Below are 19,287 nucleotides of genomic sequence, written 5' to 3' on the forward strand. Positions count from 1 at the left end.
ATTCTGAAGGAAAGGGAAGAGTGGCAGAAACTAATCTTTTTCAAGTAGAGAGAAACATGTCTGGGATTGAGAGAAATAAAAATATTAAAATATGATAATACTGAGGACAGAATGAAGACAATGAGATCAGTTAGAATGCTGTTGCTACAGCCCTGGAATTTCCTCCTAACTACGTGATGGTTCTTACATCAAGAGGAATATAAAGTTGATTTCTGCATTTGAAGACCAGATGTTTAAAATACCTAGGCTTACCCAAAGGCCATTTTATTCATGAATTTCTACATCTAAAACATATGTTCCACTTCTTAACACCCAGTTCAAGATACCCAGGGGGGAGAAACCATCCAAAAATGGGCTTCCTATATCCAGGCCCTAATAATAGATAACAGATCTGCCTTAATGCCCCATATCCAGGATTTACCAGGAGTTCCTTAAACCACACCTGGCATATCAAAGACTGGTACTAGAAGAATACTTTATTTATTATTTATCCCCTGCTTTCTCCCAAGATGATTTTTGAGTCAATGTACCCTGAGGTATAAGTGAGTACATCCCACAGTTCTCTTGAGAATCTACGAACTACTATAAAGAAAAGCACCTCTAAGTTATAGGCCCATCCTAGATTCCTGTTTTCAGAATGTCTTCCTCTGGGAAATTCACACAGACTTACACTTTTGTTCTTTATAATGAGTAATGGCAAAAGAATAAATAAAGGATTAAATTGAAGGAGATTGGAGCTCAGCTAAGCAAAAGATGAAAAAAGACTGAGATGGAATCTTGTGCCCAAGAAGAGAGTGGAAGGAAGGAAATAGAATGGAGTCAGTATGTACAAAAAAAAAGAGTTTTGCAATGGGGGATCAGGTTATTTAAAAAAACAGAGCAGAGAAGACAAAATGAAAAAAAAAAAAAGCTATAGGAAACATCACAGATAATTTCAATCCAAATTTGTGCAGACTTCTTTATAGAAAATGAAAAAAAAATGATTCAAAATTCTTATTAAAATGCATAGGACTTAGAATAAGCAAAACAATTTTAATATAATTTTTCAAGACTGGAAGATTTATACTACTTGATTTTAAGATTTATTAGTAACCCACTCTAGTTCATATAATATAATATGGCATAAAGACAGAAAAATAAATTATACAGGATGAAGTTCATAATTTTATCCACATATATGTGCTCAATTGATTTTTGATTAAGGTACAAAGGCAATTCAGTAAAGAAAATATAATCCTTTCAATAAATGATGCTAAAACAATTGAACATCCAGATAGATAGATATTAACCCATACCCTGAAGCTTTCTTTAAATTTTAACTTAAAATGAATCATAAACCTAACGGTGAAACCTAACTTATAAAAATTCTAGAATAACACATAATAGAAAATCGTCTAACTTTGAGAAAGGCAAAGATTTCTAGAATATAACTCCAAAGTAGTGTTCCATAAAAGAAAACTTGATAAATTATACTTTCTCAAAATTGAGAACTTCTATTTTTAAAGTAGTTTTTAAGGAAATGAAAAGACTTGAGACAGACAGCAAGAAAATATTTGCAAATCACATATTTTACAAAGAACTTGTATACAGAGCATGTGAAGAATTCTCAAAACTCAGTTATAATGAAACAAACCACTCAATTTTTAAAATGATCAAAATATTTAAACATGCATTTAAATAAATAATCCTATTGAATAATCCTATGTGGATTGCAAATACCATATGAAAAGACATCCAACTGTATTAACAAAAGGAAATACAAATTAAAACTACAATGAGATACCACTACACATTTTTTTTTAGGACTAGAGATTTAACCAATGGGCTACATTCCCAGGCCCCCAGACCCCGTTTATTGATTAATTATTTTGAGACAAGGTCTCAGAGTCTCACTAAATTGCTGAAGGCCTCATCCTCTCTAGGTTGCTGAGACTAGCCTTACTGACTTCCTATCTTAGCCTCCAGAATCCCTGAAATTACCACAATTTCTTCAACATCTAAAATTAAAAAGACTGGTCATACCAAACATTGGCAAGAAAGTAGAAGAAAGAAATTCTGTACACTTATGCTAGGTAAGTAAAATGGTATGCTCACTTTGTAAAACAGTTTGGCAGGTACTTAAACTACTATATCTACTATATGACGAGGGGGCAGGGAATATATTTTATATAAATATTTATATATATAAAAAATATATATATTTATTGAATTCCTGTATAATTTATTTTTCTGACTTTATGCCATATTATATTATATAACCAGAGTGAGTTACTAATAAATCTTAAAATCAAGTAGTAGAAATTTTCCAATCTTTAAAAATTGTATTAAAATTGTTTTGCTTATTCTAAGTCCTATACATTTCAAAAAATATATTTACATAAGCTAGGCATTTGCCCAAGAGAAATGGAAGCATATCTTCATATAAAGACTGTAAATAAAGGTTCATAACAATTTGTAATTAATTTGTAATAGCCAGAAACTGGAAAAAGCCCAAATTTCCAACAACAGATGAACAGGAAAACAAGTATTACATATCTATACAATGGAATATGACTTAGCAATAAACAAATGAATTACTTCAGTTATAGATGTACAACATGAATGAATCTTAGAAAAATTTTGCTGAGTACAAACTCAAAAAACTAGAAAAGGAGAAGTCACATTATTATTTCATTTACAGAAAATTCTACAATTTCAAACTAATTCACACCGATAGAAATCAGATCAATGGTTTCCTGAGAATGACCAGGAGGAGAGAGGCCAGAAATAAGGACTTACAAATATCATAATAATGGATACATTCATTAAACTGATTTTGGTAATTATTCCTATGAATCAATAATCATGCACTTCAAATGTTCAACTTATTGCATATAAATTATACTTCAATAAAGCTACTTTAAAAATAAAACCACAATAAGATATCACTACAAACAAAATAGGATGGATAAAATTTAAAATACTAAAAGGTTAGAACAAAAATTAAATGCCAGATATTGGCAAGTATCTTGAAGAGTTTGAACATTCAAATTTGCTTCAAGAACAAAAAATGTTAACAACCACTTTGGAAAATGCTTGGGTAGCATTTCATCTAGTTAAAAATTTATTGACCATATGATCCAGAAATCTCACATCTAGGCAAATTACCCCAAATAAATAAAATATCCATCCCTCAAAATTTGGGGAGAAATACAACTCATATAACTGCTCTGGTCTAGCAAAGAATTAGAAAACATAAACGTCTAACAACTTGGAAACAAACACTGGAATAATATTTAATATTAAAAGGAATAATCTGCTGAAACATATGATATAGATGACTCTCAAAAACATTTTATTAATCAAAAGAAGCTAGAAATAAGAGTGTGCTATTTTTATTCCATTTAAATCTAGTTGAATCACCAGTGGAATTAATCTATGATGATAGAAATCAGAATAATATATTTTTCTTAATCAGAAGAAAGGAAACAGGCTAGAAAAGGGAATGAGGGGAATTTCTGAGGTGACAAAATATTCTATGTCTTTTTAAACAAAGTGTATGTCTATGATTCCTATGCGTGTGCCAAAAGTCAGAACTGTACACTAAAAATATGGTCACTTTACTACATATGAACTATATTTAAATATGTAAAAAATAAATATAATTTTAAGGGCTTGGAATTAACAACCATATGCCAACAATTTATGGAACAGATGAAAAGTAAAAATCCTTAGGACATAAAATACCAAACATGGCTCAAAAAGAAATAGAACATCTAAATAGACCTAAAACAAATAAAAAGAGTGAATCAGTAATTTTTAAACTGTGTTCAAAGAAAACCCAAGTCAAAGTGCCTTTACTTTTAAATTCTACCAAATATTTAAAGAAAAATTAATATAAATCTTTCACAAAACTCTTCCAAAATATATCAGAAAAACCACTTAGTAATTTGTTCTGAGGCTAGTATTTACCTCATACCAACACTAAAGAAAACTAAAGACTAGTATTTCTTATAACTATAGATGTAATAATTCTCAACAATATACTAGAAAATTAATCTAGAAACATATAAAAATTACTATACAGCATGATCAAGTGAATTTATCCTAGGAATGTCAGATTATTTTAGTGTCTGAAAAAAATCTATTAGTGTAAAATACCATATTAATAGAAAAAAGAACAAAAACCACAAAATTATCTCAATAAATAATAAGAAATATTTGATAAATATCTTATATTTGATCTTATATAAAGAAAATTCTAAGAAACCCACAAACCTGGAAAGATATTATTTTACTTTACCAAAAGGAATTTGCATACATGATTAAATTAAGGATTTTTGAGAGAAGGACTGTCCTGGATTATGTAGGCAAGTCCAATGTAATCACAAGGATCCTTATATGTGGATCCTTATGAAAGAAAGGAAACAATTAGAAAAGATGTGACAATGGAAACAGAGGTCAGAGAAATGCAATTAGTGATTCTAAAGATGAAAGAAGGCCACTCATCAGGAAATGTATACAATCTCTAGAAGCTAGAAAAGGCAAGGCTCTCCTAGAGCCTCTAGAAGGAACAGTTTGAGCCTAGTGGGCCATCTCAGACTTCTAATCCCCAGAACTATTATAATAAATTTGTGTTATTTTAAATCACAAAGTATTTTGGTAATTTGTTATAGCAGCAATAGGAGACTAATAAAATAAACATGTAATAAATGTAATAGATAATATAAGGATTTACTTCTGGAATCTCAATTAATTTTCAAAAAGTGGCCAAGAAATTTTGATGACTAAAGAAGAGCTTTAGAGTTTTTGATTTTAATTTTTGCAGTGTTGGGGATCAAACCCAGGGCCTCATACATGCTAGGCAAACACTCTACCACCAAGCTGTATCCCAACCAATGAAAATATAATGGTATTCTCAACAACTGATACTAGCACAACTGGATAACCACAGAATGAACTTGGATCCCTAACTTACACCACATATACAAATTATTAAAATATGTCATAGACCTAAAGGTAAGAACTAAAACTATAAAATTCTTAGAAGAAAATATAAAAGTAAAATTTTATGACTTTAGGTTAACCAATAGTTTCTTACATATGACACCAAAATTACAAACAACTGCTAGAAGAAAACATGGAATCAACACTTCAGTATATTGGCATAGACATTGACTTCCTTCACAAGAACATAAAAGATCAATAAATTAGATGAAGAATCAATAAGTGGGATGGCATCACATTCTTAGAAAAGCTTCCTGACACCAAAGGAAACAATTACAAGCAAGAAGAGAGAGCCTAGAGAATAGAAGAAAATCTTTGCCAGCTACTTCTCTGACAGGGGATTAATATCCAGAATAACACAAAAAATTTAGAACACAAAAGATTTAGCACCAAGAAACAAACGAACAAATAATCCAATCAATAAGTGGGGAAAAAGAATTAAACAGGCACTTCTCAAAAAAGAAGTATGAAAGGCCAACAAATATATGAGAAAACAATTTCAATATCTCTAGCAATTTGGAAAATACAAATCAAAACTACACTGAGATTTCCTCTCATTTCAGTTAGAATGGAAATGATCAGAAATACAAAAAATAATAAATGCTAGTGAGCTTGTGGGGAAAGTTATACTCATACATTGTTGATGGGGACCACAAATTAATACAACCACTTTGGAAAGCAGTATGAAGATTCCTCAAAAGACTAGGAATGGAACTGGAACCACCATATGATCCAACTATCCATTCCTTATTAATTTCCTGAAGTATTAAAATCAGCATACTATCGTGATTCAGGCACATCAATGTTTATAGCAGCATAATTAACAATAGCCAAGTTATGGAACCAGGCCAGGTGTCTGTCAACAGATGAATGAATAAAGAAAATGTGAGACACACACACACACACACACACACACACATGCACACACAAAATGGAGTTTTATTCAACCATAAAGAGAATTAAATTATGGAATTTGCCGGTAAATGGTGGGAACTGGAGAACATCATGCTAGGTGCAATAAAACAGACTCAGTAGTCAAGGGTTAAATGTTTTCTCTGATATGCAAAACTAGAGCAAAATGAAGGGGAAAAAAAGATGCAGAGATACCATGAAAATAGAAGGGAGATGAGTGAATAGAAAAAAAAAAGTAGTTGAGGGGAAGGAGGAGGGATGGGAAAATGGAAGAACTACAGAATGAGACTGACCAAATTTTGGTATATTCATATATAAATATAACACTGTGAGTTCTACCTTTATGTATATCTATAAAACACCAATTTTAAAAACAATAAATTAATAGAAGCAAGACCAGTAGATTCAAGGAAGGGGAACAAGGAAAGGAAGGAGGGTAGGGAAAGAAGAAGTATCAGAGCAAATTATATTCCATGCATGTATGATTATGTCAATAAGGAGAGAGAATGGTAGAATCTGATGGTATAAAATCAAAAGAGAACAGGCTTTCACCAGAGGCTGGAAGGGAGATGCTCTGACAGGTGTAATGGGAAACCAAGTGGGTTGCAGAAGGCTAGCAAGAACTCTGATCTAGGTCATGGCACTTCCATTGTGTTCTGAACCTTGGCAGAAGTCTTCTTATATAGAGGGATACCTCAAAGCTTAAAAAATTGCTTACTCAAAGAGTAAGTAAAATTTTGACAGGGAACAGAAATGACCAAAGAGCTAACATTGAAATTAGCATTTAGATGTGTTGGTTGAAATGGAAAGAAGTACCAACAAACCACTTAGGAAACATAACTTAACCTAGGGTAAAAAGAAGTTAAAATAGGAAAAAATGAAACCAAAGACATTTAAGTAAAGAAATTGTATAATACTGTTTTCATATAACAAATTGAAATATTTTATTGGATTTTTTGTTATATATTATTTCTCTAAAATACTTCATAAAGTAGGTTAGACCAGAACTAGAATCTATGTTCCTAAAAATATTAAACCAGAGCAAACCTAAAACACCCAAATACTCAAAAAGCAACATAAAATATTTGGCTCATTCATTCATGTAGTTACCATCTCTTGGGTGCCCATTATGTGCAAAGCTCTATGCTAGATTCAGTTTTCCTTTAGCAGGAAAATTATCGGTGCCCTATAATTTCAACTGTTCCTTAACTACTATGTTCCAAGTCCTAATTGTAAAACTCTAAGAAGAAACTGTGAAAGAAACTTTTCTGTATTTTGATGGTCTTATATAAAAAAAATAAGGAATAACAAGAAGTGACTTTCAGCATTTAAAAATATTTAAAACACATTACTTTTAAATATTAATGGAACACCAATTGATTTAATAGGAAAAAAATTGGACGATGACAATTGTATGCCTCAGTACATTTGCTTTCCTCAATTTCCATCCCTTGACCAATTTACTCTAGGAAATGATAATCTCCAAAACAAAATCAAGAAGGCGAATTCAGAAATATTTTCTAAGCAACTCTTACTCAAAAACTACACCTTTGTTTTATTAAATAATGTTTGCCTCTAGAGGGAAAGTCTTTATTACTATGGGTTTTTGTTATTAAATCATTTTTCAGTAAATAAGGTAGAATCAAATTGTTTGTTTTTAATATGGAACCAGTCTAGGTGTCCATCCACACTAATAGATTGATAAAATGTGGCATATATACACAATGGCATTTTATTCAGCCATAAAGAAAGATGAAATTATGGCATTTAAGGAAAATGGATGGAATTAGAGATCATAATATTAAACAAAATAAGTCAAACTCAGAAGGTTAATGGTTGTATGTTTTCTTTCATATGCAGAAGCTAGACAGGAAAAAGGAAAACAAAGATGGGGTAAATGTCTCCTAAAAATCAAGGAGAGATCAGCGAAGGCAAAGGACCACAGGTGGGAAATAGGGAGAGAGCGGGGAAGTGCTGGGGAGTGATATTGCAAATTATATTGTCACATTGTGTACAGATATAAATACATAACAAGAAATCCCACTATATGTACAACTATAATGCACCCATAAAAAGGTGGAAAAATTTTTTGCATTCAAATAAGTAAAAACATAATCAATAGAATGAATAATTTACCTTTTAGAATATAAATTAGTGAATGATTTAGAAGAATCCTTAGATATTGTAACTATAAAATACAAAAGACTCAGGTTTACAGAGGCAAATGGATTCAGTTAGAAATCAAAGATCTAGCCTCTGGCCAAACAATTCAAGCATTAAGAAGAATTTTGACGACTCCATAAAGTATAAATATCTGCCTTCCTTAATTTCATACTCCATTCCAATGAAGTTTTTTAAAAATGTTTAGAGTAGCAGAACCCACTAGCAAAAATTATAAGCCAAGATTTGATTAGTTAGATGAGTTTTTGCTTCAGATCCATCTTCCAAACAAACATCAGTTTTCTTTTCACATATTGTCTCCTACCTGGACAAGTTTTCTAGTATCTATTACTCAGTATGAAAAACTTAATCTGCTATTTCATTCTCCTTTACCTCTCCTCAAAGAGGACAATCTACCCTGAATCCAAAGGCTAAGAAACAGAAAGTATTACATTGATTAACTTTGTGATTACATATGTATGCTGTTTTAATAGCCATTTTCCACAACTGGTAATTCCTGACCCAGAATGGATCTCTAGGCACTCGTGGTTTTGTTTCTAGTATAACAGTGCTTTAGGACACAAATGGAAATGACAGTGGGTCTCTCTTATGTGATATGGTAAAGGAATGTGATTTTTTTGTTGTTGTTTAACTAAAAGATTTGGTTCACATTGCAATATACATTATGAAATGTACTGACATAAAACCTATGTTATACTTTGTGAGAGTGGAGGAAAACATTTGTACCAGTGAGTAGACAGAAGACTGGGTATATATTGTGGATAAATGATCAAAATATGGACAAAGGTTCATTTGCTGTCCTTGATGTACTTACTTGAATAAAGATTTTTTTTTTCCTTTATAGGGAGACTCCTAAGTCAAATAGCACATACAAGTTTTAATAAGTTGATACTCAATGTTATGCCTTCGCTGATTATGAGGATAGTGTATTCTTGACTTTTGGTCTAAAGTTTTTTTTTTCTCAACATTTTTTCCAGGCTAAGATGAAGCATAGAAAATAACTATTTGATTCTTTTGCCAGATTTCTCTATGCTTCTAAGAGATTTCTTCATTTTATTGGATGAAAGGATTGCAAATGATCTTCAAATCAAACACTTACCATACTGTACGGTGATTGGGGTGTGGTCCTCTCCTGCACGGCATTGTTGAGATAAAGCCAGGTCTTGTATATGCCTTCTCCAAGGACCTCAAAGCAAGCTATACCAACCTGCCAGGTTTTCCATCATTACACAGAAAGAAAATGCTTTATAAGAAAATGCTTTATGTACATGGAAACCCTTATAATGGAGTTTAGGAGTAGAGTCACATTCAAAAGGAATTAGTACTGACTAAAACTAGAGACAACTAAATTTTATTTACATTTTTCTAAGAAATTAAATCTCAACATATAATACACTTATTAGCTTCCTTTCAGCCCCTAATATTCTCTGGTTTTGCCAGGGCAAGGGGTTGTTCAAAAGGTTTTTATCTAACTCAGGACTATGTGGGTTTGTATTTTTGTTTGTTTATATTTGGGATTTGGGCTTGGGGTTTTATTGATTAGATTCCATTAAGATTTTTTTTAATTTGAAGGTCCATGCCTTTCTTCAGTTCTGGAAACTCTCTAGCCATTATCTCTTAGAATAATTTCTTCTCCCCTGTCATTTTTCTCTCTTTCAGGAATGTAGTCATGCACCACATAATGATGCTTCAGTCAGCCACAGACTGCATATGTGAAGGTGGTCCCATACATTATATTGTCCAGTGACATCTGGCCAACTCATTTTATGAAAGTACAGCCTATTATCTTCTCACAACAACAACAGAAAGTCACCCAACAATTTTTCAGAACTTACCATGTCATTCAGTGACACATGACTTTATCTTATACCATCCCTTCACTCTATCTTTATCTTAACATCTCTCACATTTTTTTCAAAAATTATTCTCTCTCTGACCTGCATTCTGAGTGCTTGATCTGATTCCCTCTTCCAGTCTCTACTTCCATTTTAATATATCGATTATCATCTGCTGCTTATTATATCCATCCAACTTATTTTTATAATTTTATTTTGAATATCTAGAAGTTTAATTCCTCTTTTCAAAACTACTTGCAATTTTCAAGCAGCCCTAATATTTAGTTATGGTTTCTTATTCTTTCTTTTGTCTCTTTAATCCTTTCAAATATATTTACAGTACAGAGTTTTTCAGATTATTTTTTGCCCTTCAATTTTGAGGTGGCTAATTCTCCTGGATATAATGTCTGATGGCACTCCCCCATAGTAAGTCTTCTCACCAAGTCTTCAAAACACTTATTATGAGCTCATAAACTCAGTGGAGTTTATTTGTCTGTGGTAGTTGCATTTGCCTTCGGTTACATACTTATACCACAGAATAACATTTCACTTGATTCTGCTAGGCTCTAGAGATGTCTAATACAATAGCTACTAGCCACATGTGACTTTTAAAATTTAAGTTAGTTAAAACTAATTGAAGTTTTAAATTTGGTTCTTCAGTCCTACTAGCTATATCAAGCCACATGTGGCTAATGGTGACTATGTTTGATTGTGCAGATATAGAACATTTCCATATTACAAAAGTTCTATCATATAGTGTTGCTCTAGAGTTTCCATTGTCCTAAACCAGTTTTTGTGTTATTTTCTTGGCTTGGTTTCCTGAACCATGATGAGTTAAAATTTAAGCCCATTAGTTTTCACAAATGTAAAACTTTGATTTCAAGGAGTTGTTCTACTGGAAGTAAGAAATAGATAGGAAGTAAGTTTCACATTTCTCCAGGCCATTAAGCAAGTATTTCTAGACCCTTTAAATAAATGACTTGTGTGTTTCTGTATTGTTGGCACTACCAACTATAATGCAATAAACACTTTTTGAGTTATTCTTATATATTTGTGAGACTTTTATTTCTATATAACATCATCCTTAAACCATTATGAAATTATATTATCTCTCTTTAGTCTATTCCTCTTCACTATTCATCATAATCTTTCTGTACCATATTTTTTTTAAAGTTTGGTTATAAATTTTAAAACAAAAATTTCCTATCAATCTTTCTGCTTTCAGAGAATATTAGCATAACTCATGTTTGTGTTAAGATAGCCCTCTATATTAACTTTCTACCAATTATAATACCAATTAGTGGAAGAAGAAAGGAGAAAACTGACTTCTCAATGTCTCTGCCAAGGGACCAAATGAGCCAGCCCTCTGTTTGACAGGACATATGACTGACTCCCTGTTAGAGACTAACAGGACCTGGAGAGCAAAATTGTTTTATATGAAGACAGGTATGATATTTCAGAGGACAGTTTCTGGAGGGGAATATAGGAAGACAAATAATAGATCAAAGACTGATCATTAAAGGGGACAAGGACCTAAAAATGGCAGAAAGCTGGAATCTACATAGAATGAGAAATGTCAGAAAATGGAAAGGGTTTTAAAACTGAACTCTTCCACTTCTGAACACTATGCACTTCATGATACCTGCCACAGAGCCAATGATCCATGAATACTGTTGAAAAAATAATCAAGTCTTACATTCTACTTTTAAGTGATTGCCCTTTATGTTGCCATACTTACAGATTATAATATTTTCTGAAAAAGAGCTAAGATTTGTTGTAATGTGTATTGCAAAACCAACTACTAAAAAAATAAATAAAATAACTGCATTGATATATAATATAAGACCCTTTTCCTATCATCTCAAACCATCAGTGAAAACTTCAGTACCCAAATGGCTTATTAAGGAACAGGGGTTCGGTTTTGAAAATGCCAATAGAAACAGGTCAAACTGCACATCTAGGAAAGCCCAGAGTTCCACAGTCTCTCTCCACAGGTGAAACATTTAGAATAGGGATTTCTCTATAGCAGGTACTTGTACCAGAGATGACTATGAAAATGCTAACCCCCAGGAATTCGGGATAACTGGTGGAGAACACTGGATATTCTACAGAATACAGGATAAAGGCTTAAATTAATTTTAATGATAGTATAACCAAAGTTGACTTGTTTGTTATACAATGAATCATACAATCAAAGAAAATGTTTATAACTGAAAAGTGATAAGCTAGTCCAGGGGGGACAAATACCTCCATCTCATGAGCTGTTTTAACTGGCAGCATCTTCCTAGTATGCTGACTTGAGTAGGGGTCTGAGGCTACAACCTGGGACCACAGCAAAGACTGTTAGAAATTATCAGGGAAGTCCGAGGAAGAACAAGGGAGGAAAGCAACAGCACACAAGATGAGGAGCTAATGCAGCTGTCCATAATTTAGGCTAACACCTCATTGATAGAAAAAGCTTCTTGTTTATTTTTTGCCATATCAAGAAGATGTAGAAAGCCAGAACAAATCAATAGCAAACAAAGAGATTAAAGTAGTTATTAAATTCTCTTAACAAAGAAAAGCCCAAGATTGGAAGGGTTTTAAGACTGAATGCTATCCAAAATTTAAGGAACACATATCCTTCCTAAACTCTTGCCCCTCAGGGTGGATTGGGAAACTAGAGGGAATACTTACAAATATATTTTACAAAGCCAGCATCACACTCATACCAAAGCCAGAAAAGAACACCACAAGAAAACTATAAGTGAATATATGAGACCATAGATGCAAAAATCCTGAATAAATCCTGAGAAACCGAATTCAACAACATATCAAATAGATTATACATCATGACCAACTGGAAGTTTTACCTGGGAATCAAGGTTGATCTATCACATTCAAATCCATTAATGTGATAAACTACAAAACAGAATGAAAGCTAAAAGCCACATGATAATCTCAATAGATGCAGAATACCCACACTTAACAAAGTTTAACATTCTTTTTTTATTTAAAAAAAAACTCTCAAAAATACAAGCATAGAAGGAATTTTTCTCAACATAATAAGGGACATTTCTGAAAAGTTCACAGCTAACATCATAATCAATAGGGAAAAGTCAAAGCCTTCTAAGTTCTAAAGGAATGCAAGGATGCCCACTTTTATTCAATATAGTTTTGGAAGTACTAGCAAGAGCAATCATCCAAGACAAAAAAGTAAAAGATATCCAAATCAGAAAAGAAGAATTATCCCGATTTTAAATGACAGAATTCTATATGTAGAAAACCCAAACACTCCACATGAAAGAAGTATACAGCAAGAAATAACAGAAAACAAAGAAGGAAAACTTGTTAGAAGTAATTGTTTTAGTCAGCTTTTTTACTGCTGTAACTAAAGGATCTGACCAGAACAATCGTAGAGAAGGAAAAGTTTATTTGAGGGCTCACAGTTTCAGAGGTCTTAGTCCATAGAAAGCTGGTTCCATTCCTAAGGGATTGAGGTGAGGCAGAACATCATGGTGGAACAGTGTAGCAGAGGGAAGCAGCTCACGTGATGATCAGAGAGGAGAGAGAAAGACTCTGCTCTCCAGATACAAACTACATACCCCATAGCCATACCCCCAATGAACCACTTCTTCCAGCCACAGCCCACCTGCCTTCAGTTACCACTCAGTTAATCCCATCAGGGATTAATTCACTGATTAGGTTAAGGCTCTGACTCAATCATCTCTGCTTCAAACCTTCTTGTGTTGCCTGACATGTGAACTTTTAGGGGACACCTCACATCCAAATCATACAGTAATAAATGAATTCAGTAAAGTTGCAGGACACAAAATCAACATGCAAAAGTCAGTTGCATTTTTTTTATACCAATAACAACGTATCTGAAATAGAAATCAGGGGGGGAAATCCCATTTATAGTAGCACTGAAAAAGAATAAAACTCTTAGGAATAATTTAACCAAAGAGGTGAAATATCTGTATAACAAAGACTATAAAACATTGATGAGATTAAAATGAAGAAGATACAGAAAATTGGAAAGACATTTTGTGTTCATGATTTAGAAGATTATATGGCTAAATGTCTATACCACCCAAGGAAATATACAGATTCAATCCAGTTCCTATAAAAATACTAATGCATTTTTCACAAAAGTAGAAAAAAATCATAAAATTCATGTGGAACCACAAAGTACTTCAAATATCCAAAGCAATCCTGAGTAAGGAAAAGCTGAATAATCATACTTTCTACTTTCAAATTTTATTCCCAATCTATAGTAATCAAAACAGTATGATATTGGCATAAGAACAGATACAAAGACCAATGGAAAAAAAGAACAGAAAGCTGAGCAGTAAACTCAAGTCTATATAGTCAAAAATCATTTTCAACAAGGGTACCAAGAAGTCACAATAGGGAAAGGGTAGCCTCCTCAATAAAGAGCACTGGGAAAAATGAATATCCACATGCAAAGAAATGAAGGTGGAATCTTATCTTACATCATACACAAAAATAAATTTAAAAAACAAAATTAAAGCCTATATATAAGACCTGAGGCCATAAAGATCCTAGAAGAAAACATACAGAAAAGGAAGGCTCTTTACATTGACCCTTGCAATGTTATTTTGAATATGACCCAGAAAGCACAGGAAACAAAAGCAAAAATAATCAAACAGGACCATATCAAATTGAAGATCTTCTGCACATCAAAGAAGAAAATCAGCAAAATTAAAAGGCAATCTATGAAATGGGAGAAAATATTTGCAAACCCTATAGCTGATAAGAGGTTGATGTCAAAAATGTATAAGGAACTCACACACTTCAATAACAAATGATGAGACCATCATCATCTGATTTTAAAATGGTCAAGTGACCTAAATAAACATTTCTCCAATGAAGACATTAAAGTGGCTCACAGGTATATGAAAAGATGCTCAACATCACTAATCATCAGGGAAATGCTAATCAAAGCCACATGAGATACCACCTCACACTTGTTAGGATGACTATCATCAAAAAGATGAAAGATAACAATTGTTGGCAAGGATGTGGAAAAAAGGGGAATCCTAAAGGACTAGACTTCAAAACATTCACCATAACAAAATTTGGTTGCCACCTGTTTTTACTTACAAATTATCACAAATTCTGTCCTGATTGGATATCTTACAGCCTCAGCCTCTTTGTAATATAAATTATATGTAAACATAGCTTTGATCTTTTTTTTTTTTTGCACATCAGTGCATACTTGCCATGTCAACAGTTGAAAATACTGTTTAACAAATAAGTGTTCCCGTGCTAAGAGGAAAACCCCTTCTCCCAAGGAAAATAGAAATGAAAGTGGGAGAGAAAAACATGGTTTATTTTTAGATTAAAACTATGACCTCATTTGGTTTCCATACTCTGACTACAAAGGAAACTTACACACTCAATAAACTCTTATCAAGTACCTGTCATGTTATGTCTGAGAGTCACAAGATGAAGGGTCATGATTCATATTTTCTTGGGAAAAGCCGACATTTCAGCGAAGAGCTGGTGTTGAGTTTTGTCTAACAGGGGTACAGACAAGATTCTAGGAGACTACAGAAGAGTGGGAAAAGAAGAAAGAAAGGCTCAATAGAGGAAGAAAAAATCTCAGGTAGGGATGGTCTGAAACATAAACAAGAATTGATCACTGGGTTAGTTACAACAGTCAGTTCTGGGTTTTAGAATAACTTCTTTGGATGTGATAAAGAAAAATATCTCTGCAACTCATTGTATGTAATGCATGACCTTCCTAATGGACATCTGAAATCTTTATAGTGCTAACGTTGAATTGCTCATGTGTTGGACCAAGGATTCGAGTGAAAAGAAGTGAAAGAAAGCCCTCAGAAACTCATACTTGATCCTCCCTATCTTGCTAGGTTTGCTGGTGCCAATATCAAGTCAGAAGTGTTTGATGTAAAAGAGAGCAGGCTAGAATTTAAAGGAGGAAGAGTAGGAGAGAACTCTGATCTTATTGTCTCCCCAGGAAATGAGAAAGGAATCTTATCAATGTACGCCCAAGTATCTCACCTTATAAATACTGCTATCCAGAATGATCTCTGTGGTCTGAGTCTCTTTATGCCCAGAGATTATTCCAGTTCCTCCACCTAAGAATGAAAGATCCAATGAGATTTTATTTTAAATTCAGTACTAGAAATTATACAGTTTTACCCCTACCACATACACACACACACACACACACACACACACACACACACATTTGTATTTCCCATTAAAATGGAAAATATGTCAGGGCTGGGGTTGTGACTCAGTGGTAGAGCGCTTGCCTAGCATGGCAAGGCGCTGGGTTCGATCTTCAGCACCACACAAAAATAAATAAATAAGTAAATAACTAACTAACTAAATAAATAAATAAAGGTATTGTGTCCAACTAACTACAACTAAAAAAAATATTTTTTTAAATGGAAAATACTTCCACACAACCCTAAATCCTTTTTTGATAATTATTTTATTATTTTAAGAATACAAAAACACGGGCTGGGGTTGTGGCTCAGTGGTACAGTGCTTGCCTAGCATGCATGAGGCGCTGGGTTTGATCCTATGTATCACATAAAAAGAAATAAATAAAATAAGGGTATAGTGTAGTCCATCTACAACTAAAAATATTTTTTAAAAAATACAAAAACCTTTCGACAAACCTTTTATTCACAAGGCTATTTTTTTTGTTCTCTTCTTCTGCCTTTCCCTTAACTTTTTTAAAAAATATTTTTATTAGCTATTAATGGGCCTTTATCTATTTATTTGCTTATATGTGGTGCTGAGAATCAAACCCAATGCCTCACACATGCTAGTCAAGCTCTCTACCACTGAACCACAACCTGAACTTTTAAAAACTCAGAAAAGCATTTTGATTTCCTTCAACTCCACTTACCAAAATTTCCTCCTCTCTGTGGGCTTTATTAGGATCCCAGAAAAGTAGGCATATCTAACTGACTTTTATTTTCTATTTTACACTAGTACAATGTTTCTTCCTTATAAAACAAGTGCCTAGAAGTTTTGACCTCATTAAAACATTGACATGACAGGATCACATTTGCTAAACGAAAAAATATGTTGAATTTATTAGGAGAGAAAAAAACATCCTTCCTCCAAAGATGAAGATCCATTCTTTCCTAAGAAAACCTCTGAGACAATTGTCGCATTACCAACCCCTACTTTGGTCAAGCATAAAACCTCACAAAAGCTCTGTGCCTGTGGTTTTGTAGCTAAGTTATTGCAAACAAAAGTTCCAATGCCAACGGGCCACAAAGAGACGAAAACAAAACTAGCCACTTATGCCTGAAGTGCCAACCTCCACCATATGTGATCCCACAAAAACTCAAAGGGAAAAGTCATTAAGTAAAACCCAACTGAAGTAGAATCACAGAGGAGGGGAACGGAATTTGCTAAAGAGTTTCACCCAAACCTCAGAAAATGAAAATCACTGTTTTCCACAGCTGGCCCCCAGACCTGTAAAGGAATGTATTAGTCTGATTTGCATTGATCTGATTAGTATATTTACATAATTTATCCTCCCTTCGATACCCATTCCAGTCTTGCACAATCACAGAAATGCAGTTCAGTAGTTAAAATAAAGCAAACACCCCAAGAGCATTCCATCTCCCCCTATACAATTAAAACAATTTGTGAAATACTGTACAGCATCGAATAGGTTGGCTTTGTTTACAAAGTTATAGACTTTATTTTTTATCCCCCGACTTTAAACAGTTTATACAAGAGAGTAATCTTGAAGTATACATGTGTGCATATGCATGCGAGCAAACTCTCACATACAAACCCTGAACGGTGTAGAGAATTTATAGGGCAATTAGCATGCTACATAGAAATTGATCAAAATTTACTGCCTCACATCCTTCTATTACAGCTCTCAACTGAGGCTCCAAAGGATGTATAATAGAAAAAAAAAATGAGAAATAGGAAAGCAGACACACAAATTAGAACATGTTGTATGCAAAAGACCTAATGAAAATCAGTCCAAGGCTAAAGGAAATCCAGAAGAAGACCTAAAAGGAATCAATTAAGCATGCCCTTTCAACTATCTTTGGTAGATTATCATGTAGCCTGTTTTTCATAGGAAACCCTACGTGTCTAGACAAGGCTGGCTTGGGTGTGAGTCAAACTGGAACCTGCAGTATGTGCTGGCAGGCAACAAGAGTCCTCACCACAGGGAAGAATGGGAGTGAACCAGGCTGCAGAAGCAGCGTTGTGTGGTAGACATTGACAACAGCTTCAGCTTATTTTCTGAGTACCTATTTCACAATTAGAAACCTGAATTTTAAAAAGACAAATTTGCAAAATAATCACTTTAGGGAAAATCTATGCTCTAAAATCTATGCTCTCTGCAACATCATTACTTATCCAGAAGAGTCTATTCATGTAAGTGAGACTGAATGCACATATTTTCATCTATATGACAAACTCTTCTCTGACTACCTGCTAACTTTTGGAGTCTAGCAACAGGATCCATCTTTATGGACAAAGAACCCTCAGCAGCTAGGTGGCTGAGTAGTGCTCCACCTATCAGCTAATGGTAGTGATCCAAGCCAAGCATTCCAGTCAAGAAAAGTGAAAAGGAACACACCAGAGTGGGAGATCCAGGCAAAAGCCTGGTCCCTGATGACAGCTGCAACCTAGGAATGACAGTGCCTGGAACCCAACTGTGGTGCCGAGGTACCAATCTGATTGTCCCCAGGCACTTGGCACTGAAGGCAAGAGCGCAGGAGAGGCATGTAGTTGCCGAGTACTTGTGACCCAAAAGTGTGCTCATGTGAGGACTGTTCCCATATTTTTAGCACAGAACTGGGGAGGGGAATGGATCTATGCATGAACTAATGATTAGGTGCTTAGAAAGAACAGAGTAAGCAAATCAGACTTTAAATAAACCCCTAACCAGTAGGACTGTTTTACTTCTTAACTCAGTTCAGAAAAGCACATTCATCAAGATGATTTCACAGCATAGAATGGTAAAAGTACAATTTTTGTAAACTGTTTTATTTATCTGTTGCTGTATAATATATCATTGTAAAAACATGTGGCTTAAAACAAGAATTTTTTTGCCTTTTCCCATAATTCTATGAGCTGACTGCACAGAGCTGGGCCAATGTGGTATCGCTAAAGTCCCTCACTGGAGAGTATTCAGTAAGGAGCACAGTTTTGGCTGTGGCAGCAGAATGGCCTCTCATCCTGCAGGGCCTATTTCCACGTTACCTCTTCATATTCAAAAGTGAAACCCAGTCAATGAGCTAAGAAATTGGTACACTTCCTACTGACTGAGCTAACTTTTTCAGTTTTATCTTTCACGTATAGTCTCATTGGCACATCTGCTTTCAGAACATGCCTATCTTCACTTTTGTGA

This window comes from Urocitellus parryii, chromosome 10, assembly GCF_045843805.1.
Source record: "Urocitellus parryii isolate mUroPar1 chromosome 10, mUroPar1.hap1, whole genome shotgun sequence".
In the NCBI taxonomy this organism is placed as follows: Eukaryota; Metazoa; Chordata; class Mammalia; order Rodentia; family Sciuridae; genus Urocitellus; species Urocitellus parryii.